At 49.4% G+C, this 12,206-nt stretch overlaps 2 pseudogenes; both read right to left on the reverse strand.

The window, feature by feature from the left end:
- Positions 1–6,737: 6,737 nt before the first annotated feature.
- LOC105816153 lies at positions 6,738–7,685 on the reverse strand (annotated as a pseudogene).
- Positions 7,686–11,047: 3,362 nt separating this feature from the next.
- Positions 11,048–12,019, reverse strand: LOC105816154 (annotated as a pseudogene).
- Between the last annotated feature and the right edge of the window lie 187 nt (positions 12,020–12,206).

Genomic DNA, 12,206 nt, shown 5'->3' on the forward strand with positions numbered 1-12,206 from the left:
CTTTGTTTCTTCCCTTTGCCTTCCCGTGGAAAAGAAAGCCTCAGACCCAGCCCCCGCCCCGCCCCACTGTGGGACCCAGAACGGTATAAAAGGGCCGGGGCGGGGAGGGAGCACCTGGCACCTGCACCACGAAGCTGGCCGCTGTGCTCGCGCCGCTCGGCGCTGCCTCGCTCCTGATTTTGAGCTCAAGTGGGTGCCTGGGCCATGGGTGCCCGGGGATGTGGGTTCCCCGGGGCTTCCGACAGCTTCCCAGGGCCCTTCTGAGCACGCTGGGAGGGAGGGGATGGCTGGGTTCTGGTGAGCGTCTTTCCAGCGTGGGTCAGCTTGTGTTTTTGTTCTAGATGGTGACGTGTGCCCGGCTGTGGAGAAGGATATCGACCTCTTCCTGACGAGAACCACTGAAGAATATGTTGATTATGTGGCAAGATACCAAGCAGACCCTTTCCTGTTGCAAAATGCTGGAGAACTAAAGAAATGTGTGGATAGCAAATTGATGGAAGAGGATAAGCAGAACATGCTCACGGGGCTGGTGAGTCTGGCTGTCTGTCTGCACCTCTGGGCTGCCTGGGGCTTCTGCTCGGCAGGATGCGGGATGCTCCTTCTCCTCCCCACCGTGGCCCTCCCCAGGAGGGAAGAGAACCGCGTGAAAGAGGAGACAGGATGGGGCAGAGGGCAGCAGTGCGGGGAAGGGCCAGGAAGGGAGACTCAACCCAGCCCTTGAGCTCCCGGGCTGGCACAGGCTGTCTGGCTCTGCAGAGCCCCCTGGAACCTACGGGGTCTCCCATCTCCACGGCACCACCCAACTCTGACTCGCAAGCCCAGCTCTTCTTCAAACCACTAGCATTGGGTCCTTCCCATCTTCAAACATCGGTTCCTTTATCCTAACCCCGAAAGTCCCCTACTCCATCCCCCCACCAAACCTTCATTTTTCCTTATTCCCTGGATCCCAAGGGGCCATCCTGTGGCTCAATGCCAAGAGAGGAGGCATCTCTAAAAGCCCCTGCCTGCCCTCTCTAGGCCTGGGGCACCCCAAGTGGAGAATCAGAGTGAATCCTCTCAGCTGCCCCAGGAGCTGGTGGGGACAAGTCACTGCTTCAGCTGCAGAAGTAGGAAGTGAACTGGGATCAGCTCATTCTTGGAGGCTCCCAGGTGCCCAGACTCCCCAGGTCCTCCTCAGCAGCCTGTTCCCTCTGCCCCAGACTGTGCCCCCACCCCCGGGCTACCCCTTCTCTTCTTCTTGTTCTATTGGAAGGAGCTTTGCCAGACTTTTCAGGGACCCCTTGGGATATTCTTGTGGTGCAGGAGAGTGGGAGGACCCCCCCTTTACCTGCTCAGGTGTAAAAGTCACACTCCAAACGAGGCTGCAGGGCCCCTCCCAGGAAGTGTCCGATGAATGTTCAGTGCAATTTGATGTCTCTCTGACTCCAGGGTCCTCGCCAAGTTCCCTGATCTTCTCTTTGCAGGATAAAATATACTCAAGCCAGTTGTGTTAAGGGGGCCCTCCTTTCCAGCAGACCCAAGGAAGCTATCTGTCTGATCACGAAGTAGTCTCAGCAACCTGCCTTGTCCAGGTGTCTGACTAGAGGATTCGAGCAATGAAAACCTTGCAATTCACGAGATAGTGCTTCCTCCTTGGACTGGAAGTTGGGCTTTCCTAGGGGACAGGGGGCGCAGTGGGGACCAATGGATGACATCCGACTGCAGCTGGATTTGAGTGCTGTCAGATGTTGTTCCTCCATTGAATTTGACACATGGCGGAGGTTGGGGGCATGACAGTCACAACAGCCAGAGTGTCCGATCATTTCCATGGGCCAGGAGCCACAGGTCACACACATAATCTAGCAAATTTTAGCCTCCCAGCAACCTTGAGAGACGGGAGTAATCATTCTAGTCTTCCAGGCGAGGAAACTGAGGCTCAGCACGGTTAGAGTGTCTGCTGAAGGCCACATAGCCTGTGGGCAGCAGAATCTGCTTCCCCTGCCCACTGCTGCGGAGACAAGCTCGGCTGACTCACCATGCGGCTGAGCACGTGTTACAGCCCTGCCCTGGGCCTCTGATTCCCACCTATGAAATGGAAATGATACGTCCCATGGCCAGGGCTGTGGTGAGGCCAAAGGAAAATAAGGGGTCCCTGTGTCAAGTGCCCGACAGGAGAAAAGAACAAAGGGTCAAGGTTCAAGTGCACAATGTAGCCAGGACCAAGAAGTCACCTTTTATGCCTCAGTTTATCCTAATGTCAGCCGCCCATTGTGGACTCAGCTGCCTTCCTGTGAACACACGGCAAGCTGGGTCTCATGCACAGAGTGGGGACCTGGGGTCCTGGAGCTTAAGCCCCCACCCCCCGTGGCTGTGCTCTACAGTCATCACTCCTGAGCCTCTCTCAGGCCTCCCCCAACCCCCCCCCCGGCAGACCCCTCTTGGCCTGGCCCCCGCCACCTGTCTTACAGCTTCACCACAACCAACATAATTGCTAAACGATTGCCAGAACTTGGGAGCCACCGAAACGTCCTCCAATAGGTGAAGGGATAAATACGCTGTGGGACACCCAGACATTGGATATTTTCCAGCACTAAAAAGCAATGAGTGTCAGGCCATGGAAAACACAGAGGAAATGTAAATGCATCTCACTGAGGGAAGGTAGACACTCTGAAAGGCTACGTGCTACATGATTGCAACTGTACGACATCCTGGACAAGGCAAAACTATGGTTTTCAAGGGTCAGGGCTGAAGAGGGAGAGCACAGAGGAATTAGAGCAGTGAAACTACTCCGTATGATACGACACGGTGGATACACGTCACTGCACATTTGGTCAAACTCATAGAATATTCAGCACTAAGAGTGGACCCTACTGTAAACCGCGGACTCTGGGTGGTAGTGATGTGTCAGTGCAGGTCATTAGTTACAACAAACCTGCCGTTCTGGCAGGGGATGTCGGTAACAGAGGAGGCTATGCTCGTGTGATGGCAGGAAGTCTCGTACCTTCTGCTCAATCGTGCTGCGAACCTAAGACTGCTTGGTCATTCTAGGTCATCCTTTTATGTGTGGTTAGAGTAGGTTTCTTAAAATATTGTTAAAGGCTTTTTAGGTCTATGTTCATGAGGGATATTAATCTGTGAATTTCTTTTTTTGTTAGGCTTTGGTATTAGGGTGGCGCCGGCCTCATAGAATGAGTTGGGAAAAGTTTCCTCATTCTCAACTCTCTGAAAGAGTTGCATAACACTGGTAAAACATTGCCCTTACACGTTTGACAGAATTCACCAGGAAAACCACGTAGATATGCAGTTTCCACCATGGAAACATGTTTATAGTCACTTGTAAGCCTTTTAGTGTTTGTCAAAACTGTAGTGATGTTCCCCTTTTTATTCCTGGAGTTAGACATCATACTACGCAAACAATTTCAAGATAATCATTTTGTTTAAGGTAGTCCTGGGTTGGTAGTATCCCATATGTCACATATACACAAACAAAGCTGCAGGTCCCGAGTTCAGCACTCTGCATGTGACCTTATTGGGTCAGCCAGGACAAGAGAGAGAGATGTTCCTGGCTTTCCCACTTTTCTTTCTGTGTGCGTGTGGGTCATACTGGAATGTGGCACTGCTCTGATCTCTAGGAAAGTGGTGGTATCTTAGTCCATTTCTGCTGCTATAACAAAATAACACAGACTGGGTAATTTATAAACAATAGCCATTTATTTCTCACAGTTCTGGAGGCTGGGAAGTCCAAGATGAAGGTGCTGGCAGGTTTGGTGTCTGGTGAAGGCCTATTCCTCATGGATGGCACCATCTAGGGTCCTCACATGGTGGAAGGGACAGAAAGGCAAAAGGGGCCTCGCTAGTTCCCTCTAACCCTTATAGCGGTCACCAATCTCATCCAGGGTACAGCTCTCATGGCCCAGTCATCTCCTAAAGACCCCACCTTTTAATACTGTTTATTAGGGGTTAAATTTCAGCATAAATTTTGGAGGGGACACAAACATGCAAGCCATAGCAGGAGGTAAAACCTAGTTAGTTTAAGACTAGCTTAATCCAGGCCCTGCCTTTGAGGCTCACAACTTGCCTTTTAGGCATGCAACTAACCTAGTGGTAGACACATTTATTCAGTTTGAAACTTTTGGAAGTTGTCTCAGAGGGGACAGACAACCTGCCCCAGGTGGCACAGCCCACTGGTGGGATTTAGGGGCCTGCACTCTTTCCATGACACCTGCATTCCCTCGGGGTGAGCTTCTGCCATCCACTCCCTTTTCCCTTCCTGCTGGACCAAGCGTGAGAGCGGGTCCTTGTCCCAGTGGTAGAGCAGGAGCAGCAGCAGTACTGAGAGTCCCTGCAGAAGGTCAGCGTCCTCAGGAAGTGGTGGAACATGGCACGTGCCACCAGCACACTGGGAGGGTTTGTGAGGAGCCTGCCTAGATCATCTGCAGAATCCCCTCGATCACTGGAGTGATCTTTCAGGCACCCTGGAACTCTGATAAAGGCCAGAGCCAGAGAAAGGCTGTCTGTGGCCGTGGACACTGTTCCAGCCTCCCAGGCTGTGAATCCCGGGGTGACGGGTATGTTATTTCAATGCATCCTCATTCTACAGGTGAGGAAACAGCCTCAGAAAGATAAACCGGCTCGTCCATGATTGCACAGCCAGTCAGTGGCAGGGCCTAGACTTATCCCGGTTCTGCCAGACTCCAGTCCCCATACTCTCAGTGGCCACATGGGTCCCGTGTCCTCACCATCTCCTGCCGGGCCTCACACACCCCCCACATGGCACACAGGTCCGGGACACTCAGGGCCAAGATGCAGGGGCTTTGCTAGAATCAGCCTGGTGAAGACTGTATCAGGTGTGGTCAGGTGTCTGGATTCCAGCTTTAAGTGTGAAAAAGAAGGAAGACAGAGCCCAGGCCAGGAGCAGGGACATCAGTGGCAAAGATCCATCTCTACAATGGGATAAGCTTCAAAGGGACTTTCATAACATGTGGCTTCAATGTGCTTATTGGGTGGTGATGGTGCTCTGGGAGAGTAAGCTGAGGACTGGAGGTCGCCCATGGGTAGGTCCTGGGCTCGTGGTGGGCTTCCGAATCCCCCCAGAACAGCAAGCATAACCCCTTGGCCTCCCCTCTATCCTTCTGTTCCTGAGATTTTAACCTGACTTTGGCATAACAGTGCCAAATGCACACTGAACATTAGATCTGTCTTCTTCAAAAACTAAAACATCCCTTTAATACTTTGTCCTCTAGGCACAACCGTGTTGTTGCAAATGACAGGATTTCGTTCCTTTCTATGGCTGAATAGTTTTGCATTGTGTATATGTATGTAATACCACATTTTTAAAATCCATTGATGTGTTCTCAGCACAGAGAAATGACCAGTATTCGAGGTGAAAGACACGCTCCTTACCCTGATTACAATGTGTACATGTATTGAAACACCACATTGTATCCCGTAAATATGTGTAATTATGTTACGTCAATTAAAAACAAAACTTATAAAAAAATTAAAACGTCTTCATGAGAAACCTAGTGAAGGAAGATCATTGTGGATGAAGTTTGCATTTTACACAGCACATGAGGTTTTCAATGGAAGATTTCCCTACTTTATAGTAACCACCAGGAAGTGTAATGTTTAAAAACCAACGTGTAAAACCAGAAACAACACAGGCAGTGAGGCCACCGGTGGGACAGAGGGATGAAAGGTTTCAGAGGCCAGCTCTGGGACACCCCTGAACCCTGAAACTATGGCCATGGGGTAGAGGCTGGCCTGGGGCCAGACCAGGATTACAGGACCTGTTCTGCTGCCATGGCCGGTGACCAGGCTCCCATGAGCCCCACGAGGGTATTTTCCTTTTGCATTAGGGAGAAAACATCTTCCTGAACTCTTTTTGTATAAAAATGGTTGCTCAACATTGACATGGAAAAATATATAACTTATAACTGGAGTCTTTTACACCTGGAAGAAGCCCCAGTAATTATGAAAATTCTTCATCCACAGAAATAAAAGTTGCTAGTTGGGAAAAACAGAGCCAAGAAAATGTAGCATTTCTGGCCACTGAAGGGCACAGAAATCTTTTCTAAGTAAAATAGACAAAAATGAACTTCCTGTTATCTACTAGAAGTAATTTTCTTTCAGTTGATAGGGAACTGACAAGTCATGAACAAACTAAATTGGGCTGAAAGCAATCAGTGGGGTGTGGTGTGGGGGACCCTCCTTGCTCCCCAGGGACAGCTGGCAACGCTTGGGGGTGGACAAGAATCCCAGTGCCAGGAAAAAGTGTCCTGATTTGGCATCACACTCTTCTCCTGCCTACACACTAAAGGGACCTTTCAACTTATATAAGGACTCTGAAAAGAGGAAGTAATTTGGCTTAAAGCCAAAGACTTTTGTGCATCTGCTTGGCCAAGGGCCTGCGTGACTGTGTCACAGGAGGCAGGAGACTGTGTCCAGGAGCTCCTCCTTGCTCCGGAATAGACCTCATCGCTGATCCCTGTGTCGGGACAGGCTGAGGCCACTCACCTCACCCATCCTGAAGGGCATTAGGAGAAGCTCAAGGTGATGGAAGTTCAGGAACTGGAGCCCGAGCCCAGGAATCCAGGAATCAAGGCTGCCTAAACGTGTGTGCGCTGGGGCTGGCGCTAGGCCTAACTGAATTGGGATTGGTGGCAATGGTGGTGGGTGTGCCAGGCCGTAGCAATTTTTCTCAACCAGACAGGAAAAGGAAGTGGAGTTGTACGTTTTCTACTAATAATGGTTCCGATTTAGGATGGCATGCCGGGAGGACCATTCAGGATGTCTCGCCACAGCCCCTCTCTGAGCACTTCATGGATGTCTCCATCATCGGCTGCCGATTGCTTGCTGATTCTTTGGAGCAGCCACGGATCATCACTTGTCACTTTCTGTATGACCCCGGGCAAAGAGAGCAGCTGTTTATCCCACATGTACTCAGGGGAGAGGACCTTGGTGGGCTTGTGGTGAAGCAGGTACGTGTTCAAGTAGGTCTCATCATGCCACACGGCCTCGATGTCACTGGCTCGGTCAATCATCATCGCCTGGTGACAGGCCTTGGTAAGCCTGTGAACCTCTGGCACTGACCCCCCAAATAAGGCCCCAGTGTAGTAAAAGTCCCCCTCATTCTCAGGAATGTAGGCTTGCGACTGAGGCCGGCGTTCATAGGGAAAGTCGCTCCGTTTGAGCCCGTAGTAGCCAGGATGGAGGGTGCCGAACAAGGAGGAGAGGATTTCCACACCCACGTGGTCACTGAACTTCATGTCCACATCCGTGCACACCAGGTAATCCACCTCCCCGAGGAAGCGCTCCTGGGAAAAGTTGCTGATCACCTGCATGTGGTGGGCGTAGCTCTGGATCTCAATAATGACCATCTGCCTTCCCTCCCGGAGCTTGATGAGCGGAACATGATCTGGTTGGTCGGTGAAGACGTAGTACTTCATCCTGTGCCCCACCATGAAGTATGCCTCTGCGGTCTCTAGGAACAGCTTCAGGAAGTCCACGTATTCTTCAGGGGCAAACACGGTTAATCCAATGGTGGCATTCTGGAGCCGGAACTGCTCATTGAGTATCTCAATATTGAAGGTCCCCTCCCACACAATGGGAGCCAGCCAAGGGGTCATAACAAGGGCGTCTTCCCTGGAGGCCATTAGCAGATCTGGCTGGAGATACACCATCCTTGATACATTCACGGCTTGCGGATGGTCTGCTCTCACGGGCATGCTTACCTCAGCTAGAACGCTTTCCAGCTTCTGGCTTCTTAGGGTCAGGGAAGTATAGCCAAAGAAGACCAAGGTGATAATTAGCAGGAAAAGAAAGGTTACACGAGGAAGCAAGCAGTATTTTGATTTCCCAGGAAGCTTCTGTGGCAGCCTGGCCATGGCTCTCTGAGTCTCGTCCACACTGTGCAGGCGACCTCTCCTGGGTGGACTGGGGCCAAATTTGAGTCCCTGTGGCCTCCAAGCCACGACACACAGCTTACTTGTCCAGGAGTCCCCCAAGCTCCCCAAGGCTGATTCTGGCACCAGGGGCCACTTGCGCCCAGTAGAGGAAGACCTGGAGTCCCAGCAGAACTCCAACAAATTCAATTTTGGTTTACGGTGTTGTCAGATTTGCCAGGTGGCAAGATTCAGTCAGCAGACAACTAGGACTGAAGGACCAATGTGCAGGAGAGAAGTCAGGGTTTCTGAAGCAGGCTCAGGAGACTGGCCCAAGGGAGGCCACTGGGCAGGTCAAGGGCAGAGATTGTGATGAAAGCAGGGCAGGGCAGGAGCCACCAGGGGCCTTACCAGGTGGTCAGAGGGCTTGTGCTCTGGGCTTCCCTTGACACTGACTAGCTGGGAGACCTTTAATAGAGAATGTTTCCTAGAGAGTTCAGACTGTCTTCAACGTCACATCCAGATAGACCGATTCAGAAAGCCTGATCTGGGAACCATGGTGGAGGGGACAGATCTACAGATTAGTGTCTCCTTTATTCTCCCAATAATCACTTAAAATCCACTGAGCATTTATTTTTTAGGTATCAGGCCTTACACTGTTAGGATTAGGCTGCTAAGTTTGATGTGCGTTGCCTCATTCTGTTCTCACAGTGTAAGCCTCAGCTCTTTATTATGTTCCATTGGTTTGTGTGTCTGCTCTTATGCCAGTATCATATTGTTTTGATTACTGTAACTTTGTCATATAATTTTGAAGTCTCCAACTTTGTTTTTCTTTCACATTATTACTTTAGCTATAAGGGGTCTTTGGTGGTTCCATGTTCAACAAATGGTGCTGAGTAAACTGGATATCCACAAGCAAAAGAATGACATTGAATCTTTAGCTTACTTCATATACAAAAATTAACTCAAAATGGATCAAAGACTTAAACCTCAGAGCTAAATCTCTTAGACGAAAACAGAGGGTGAAGCTTCATGGTATTGAGTTTAGGCCATGATTGCTTGGATGACACTGAAAGAACAAGCAACAAAACTACAAATTGACAAATTGGATTACATCAAAATTAAAAACTTTTCTCCACCAAAGGATACTGTCAAGAGAGTGAAAAGGCAATCGAAAGAATGGAAGAAAATATTTGCAAATCATAGACCTGATAAGGGTTTATCTAGAATATATGAAGAACCCCTACAACTTAACAATAAATATACAAAAAACCCGCTGAAAAAATGGGCAAAGGAATCGAATGGCCATTTTTCCAAAGAATATATACAGATGGCCAATAAGCTCATAAAAAGATGCTCAGCATCACTAACCATTAGGGAAATGCAAATCAAAATCACAATGAGATACCACTTCATATTCATTAGAATGGTTATTACAAAAAAGAAAAACCCAACAACAATGGAAAAGAAGCTTTGTACACTGTTGGTGGGAATATAAAATGCCTTGTGGAAGACAACATGGCAGTCTCCTAAAATTAGCACTTCCACTTCTAGATCTATACCCCAAAGAATTGAAAGCAGGGACTCGAACAGATATTTGTACATTCGTGTTCATAGCAGCATTATTCACAATAGACAAAAGGTGAAATCAGTGCAAATGTCCATCAACTGATGAATGGAAAAACGATACGTATGATGCTATAATGGCGAATACACATCATGTATTTGTTGAAACCCATAGAATGTACAGCACAAAGAATGAAGCCTAATGTAATCTGCGGGTTTTAATTAATAATCAATATTAGCTCATTAATTGTAACAAATGTACCACCGTAACGCCAGAGGTTAATTATAGGTGAGACAGTGTGCATGGGGGGAGGGGAAAGGGATAGTCACATGAATTCTGTGTAGTTTCCACACATTTTTCGTAAACCAACAAGGGCTCTACAAGAAGAAGTCTGTTAAAAAAAAAATAGGAAACCAGAAATGACGCAGGCAATACTCTTTCATTTTCAGTTGCGTTGAAGGAAATGGCTATGGGGCCTCTGGCGGGACAGGGAGCAGAAAGATTGAGAGGGGACATCTCTGGGACATGCTTTAACCCTGAACGTACGGCCTCAAGGTAGAACACGGACTGGGAGGGGAAGACCTGCAGTGCAGGACACATTCTGCTGCCACGGCTGGCAATCTAGCCTCTGTAAGCCCCACAATTTTCGTTTCATGTTAGAGAGAAAACATTTTTCCCAAATTATGCTTGTGTAAAACTAGTGGGCCAAAACTGACAGAGAAACATGCAACTTAGAATCAGAGGCTTTAACTGGAAAGCTCCCTGAAATTATTAAAATTTACCAAGTACGTAAGGGACATAAAGGTTGCTACTGTGTAACTTCCCTCTCTCTTTGACGGGGCCAAGAAAATGCTGGAGTCGGGACACCTAAGAGCCTTATTTAAAAATCAAGTAACGGACAGGTTTTCATGACAATTACAAACTGCCTATTGTCATCTACAAATACGTTTTTATCAGCTAACAGGAAATGGACAAATCACTAATAAATTGAAACAAGGGCGGCAGAGGGGAGGGAGGCCTGCTCTGCGCTCAGCGGGTGGCTGCTCCCGTGCACAGCTGCTCCCGTGGACAGCTGCTCCCGTGCACAGCTGCCCCCAGTGGACAGCCAGCAATGTCTGGGGGTAGACAGAAAGCCAAGCGCCAGGAGGGAATGTCTCCACTTGGAACCATGAGCTTCCTAATGACTAAAAGAACCTTTAAACTTTGGCAAGAAATTTGAAAACAAGGACATGTGTTTATCCACTTGTCCATTTGTCCAGGCAGGCCTGTGTGTCACAGGAGGCAAGAGACTATGTGTCCAAGAGCCTCCTTCCTTCTTCTGGAAAAGATCTCATCTCTGATCTACAGTATGTCAGGACAAGCTGAGACCACTGACCTCATCCATCCTGAGGGATGTTAGGAGGACACAGTGACGAGCTCAAGGTGGTGGCAACTCAGGAACTTGTGCCTGAGCTGTGGAATCCGGCCGCCGAAATGTGTGTGGGGTGACGACTGGGGTAGGGAGATGGTGCTAGGGCTGCCTAAGCTTGGGGAGATCGTGGGAGGCTTCAGCTGTTTTTCTCGATCAGAAAGGAAAAAGAGGAGGCATTACAACCTTTCTTGTCAAACTGACTTTATATTAGGATAGCATGCCAGGAGGGAGAGGAGGGCCGACTGGCCATCGCTCCTCTCTGAACCCTTTCGGGGAACTTCCCTCATCAGACCGCATTTCCTGCAGGTCCTTTACCAAGATCACAATTCTACTCCGCTTTATGCTGGTGGGCAAGCCCATCCGCCGCCGATAGGACGTATACTTCAGCAGCTCTTTATCGCACATGTACTCAGGGGACAGGACCTTGGTGGGTTTGTGGTGCAGCAGGTACTTGTTCAAGTGGCTCTCATCGTGCCATATGGCCTCAATGTCATTGGCTTGGTCAATCATCATTGCCTGGTGACAGGCCTTGGTGAGCCTGTGAACCTCTGGCACTGACCCCCCAAATAAGGCCCCTATGTAATAAAAGTCCCCCTCATCCCCAGGAATGTAGGCTTGCGACTGAGGCCGGCGTTCATAGGCAAAGTCGCTCCATTTGAGTCCATAGTAGCCAGGATGGAGGGTGCCGAACAAGGAGGAGAGGATTTCCACACCCACGTGGTCACTGAACTTCATGTCCACATCCATGCACACGAGGTAATCCACCTCCCCGAGGAAGCGCTCCTGGGAAAAGTTGCTGATCACCTGCATGCGGCGCATGGAGATGTCCTGCCAGCGGGCATAGCTCTGGGCCTTGAGGATGACCATCCGCCTTCCTTTACGGAGCAGGATGCGGGGAACGCGGTTAGGTTGGTCGGTGAAGATGTAATAGTTCACCCTGTGCCCCACCATGAAGTACCTCTCTGCAGTCTCCAGGAACAGCTTCAGGAAAACCATGTATTTTTTCACAGCAAACACAGTTAATCCGATGGTGGCATTCTGGAGCCGGAACTGCTCATTGAGTATGTCAATGTCGAAGGTCCCCTCCCACACAATGGGAGCCAGCCAAGGGGTCACAACAAGGACATCTCCTCTGGAGGGTGTTAGTACATCTGGCTGGGGATACACCATCCGTGATGATTTTACGCGTTGCTGGCTGTGGAGTTCTCTAACAGCTGTGCTCACCCCATCTAGCATGCTCTTCAGCTCCTGGCTCTGTGGGTTCAGATAACAATAGTCAAAGCAGGCCAAGATGAGAGTTATTAGAAGAAGGAAGTTCACATGATGAAGCAAGTAGCATCTGGACGATGTCCACAGCAGCTCAGCC

Source organism: Propithecus coquereli, unplaced genomic scaffold, assembly GCF_000956105.1.
Source record: "Propithecus coquereli isolate 6110/MARCELLA unplaced genomic scaffold, Pcoq_1.0 Scaffold358, whole genome shotgun sequence".
In the NCBI taxonomy this organism is placed as follows: Eukaryota; Metazoa; Chordata; class Mammalia; order Primates; family Indriidae; genus Propithecus; species Propithecus coquereli.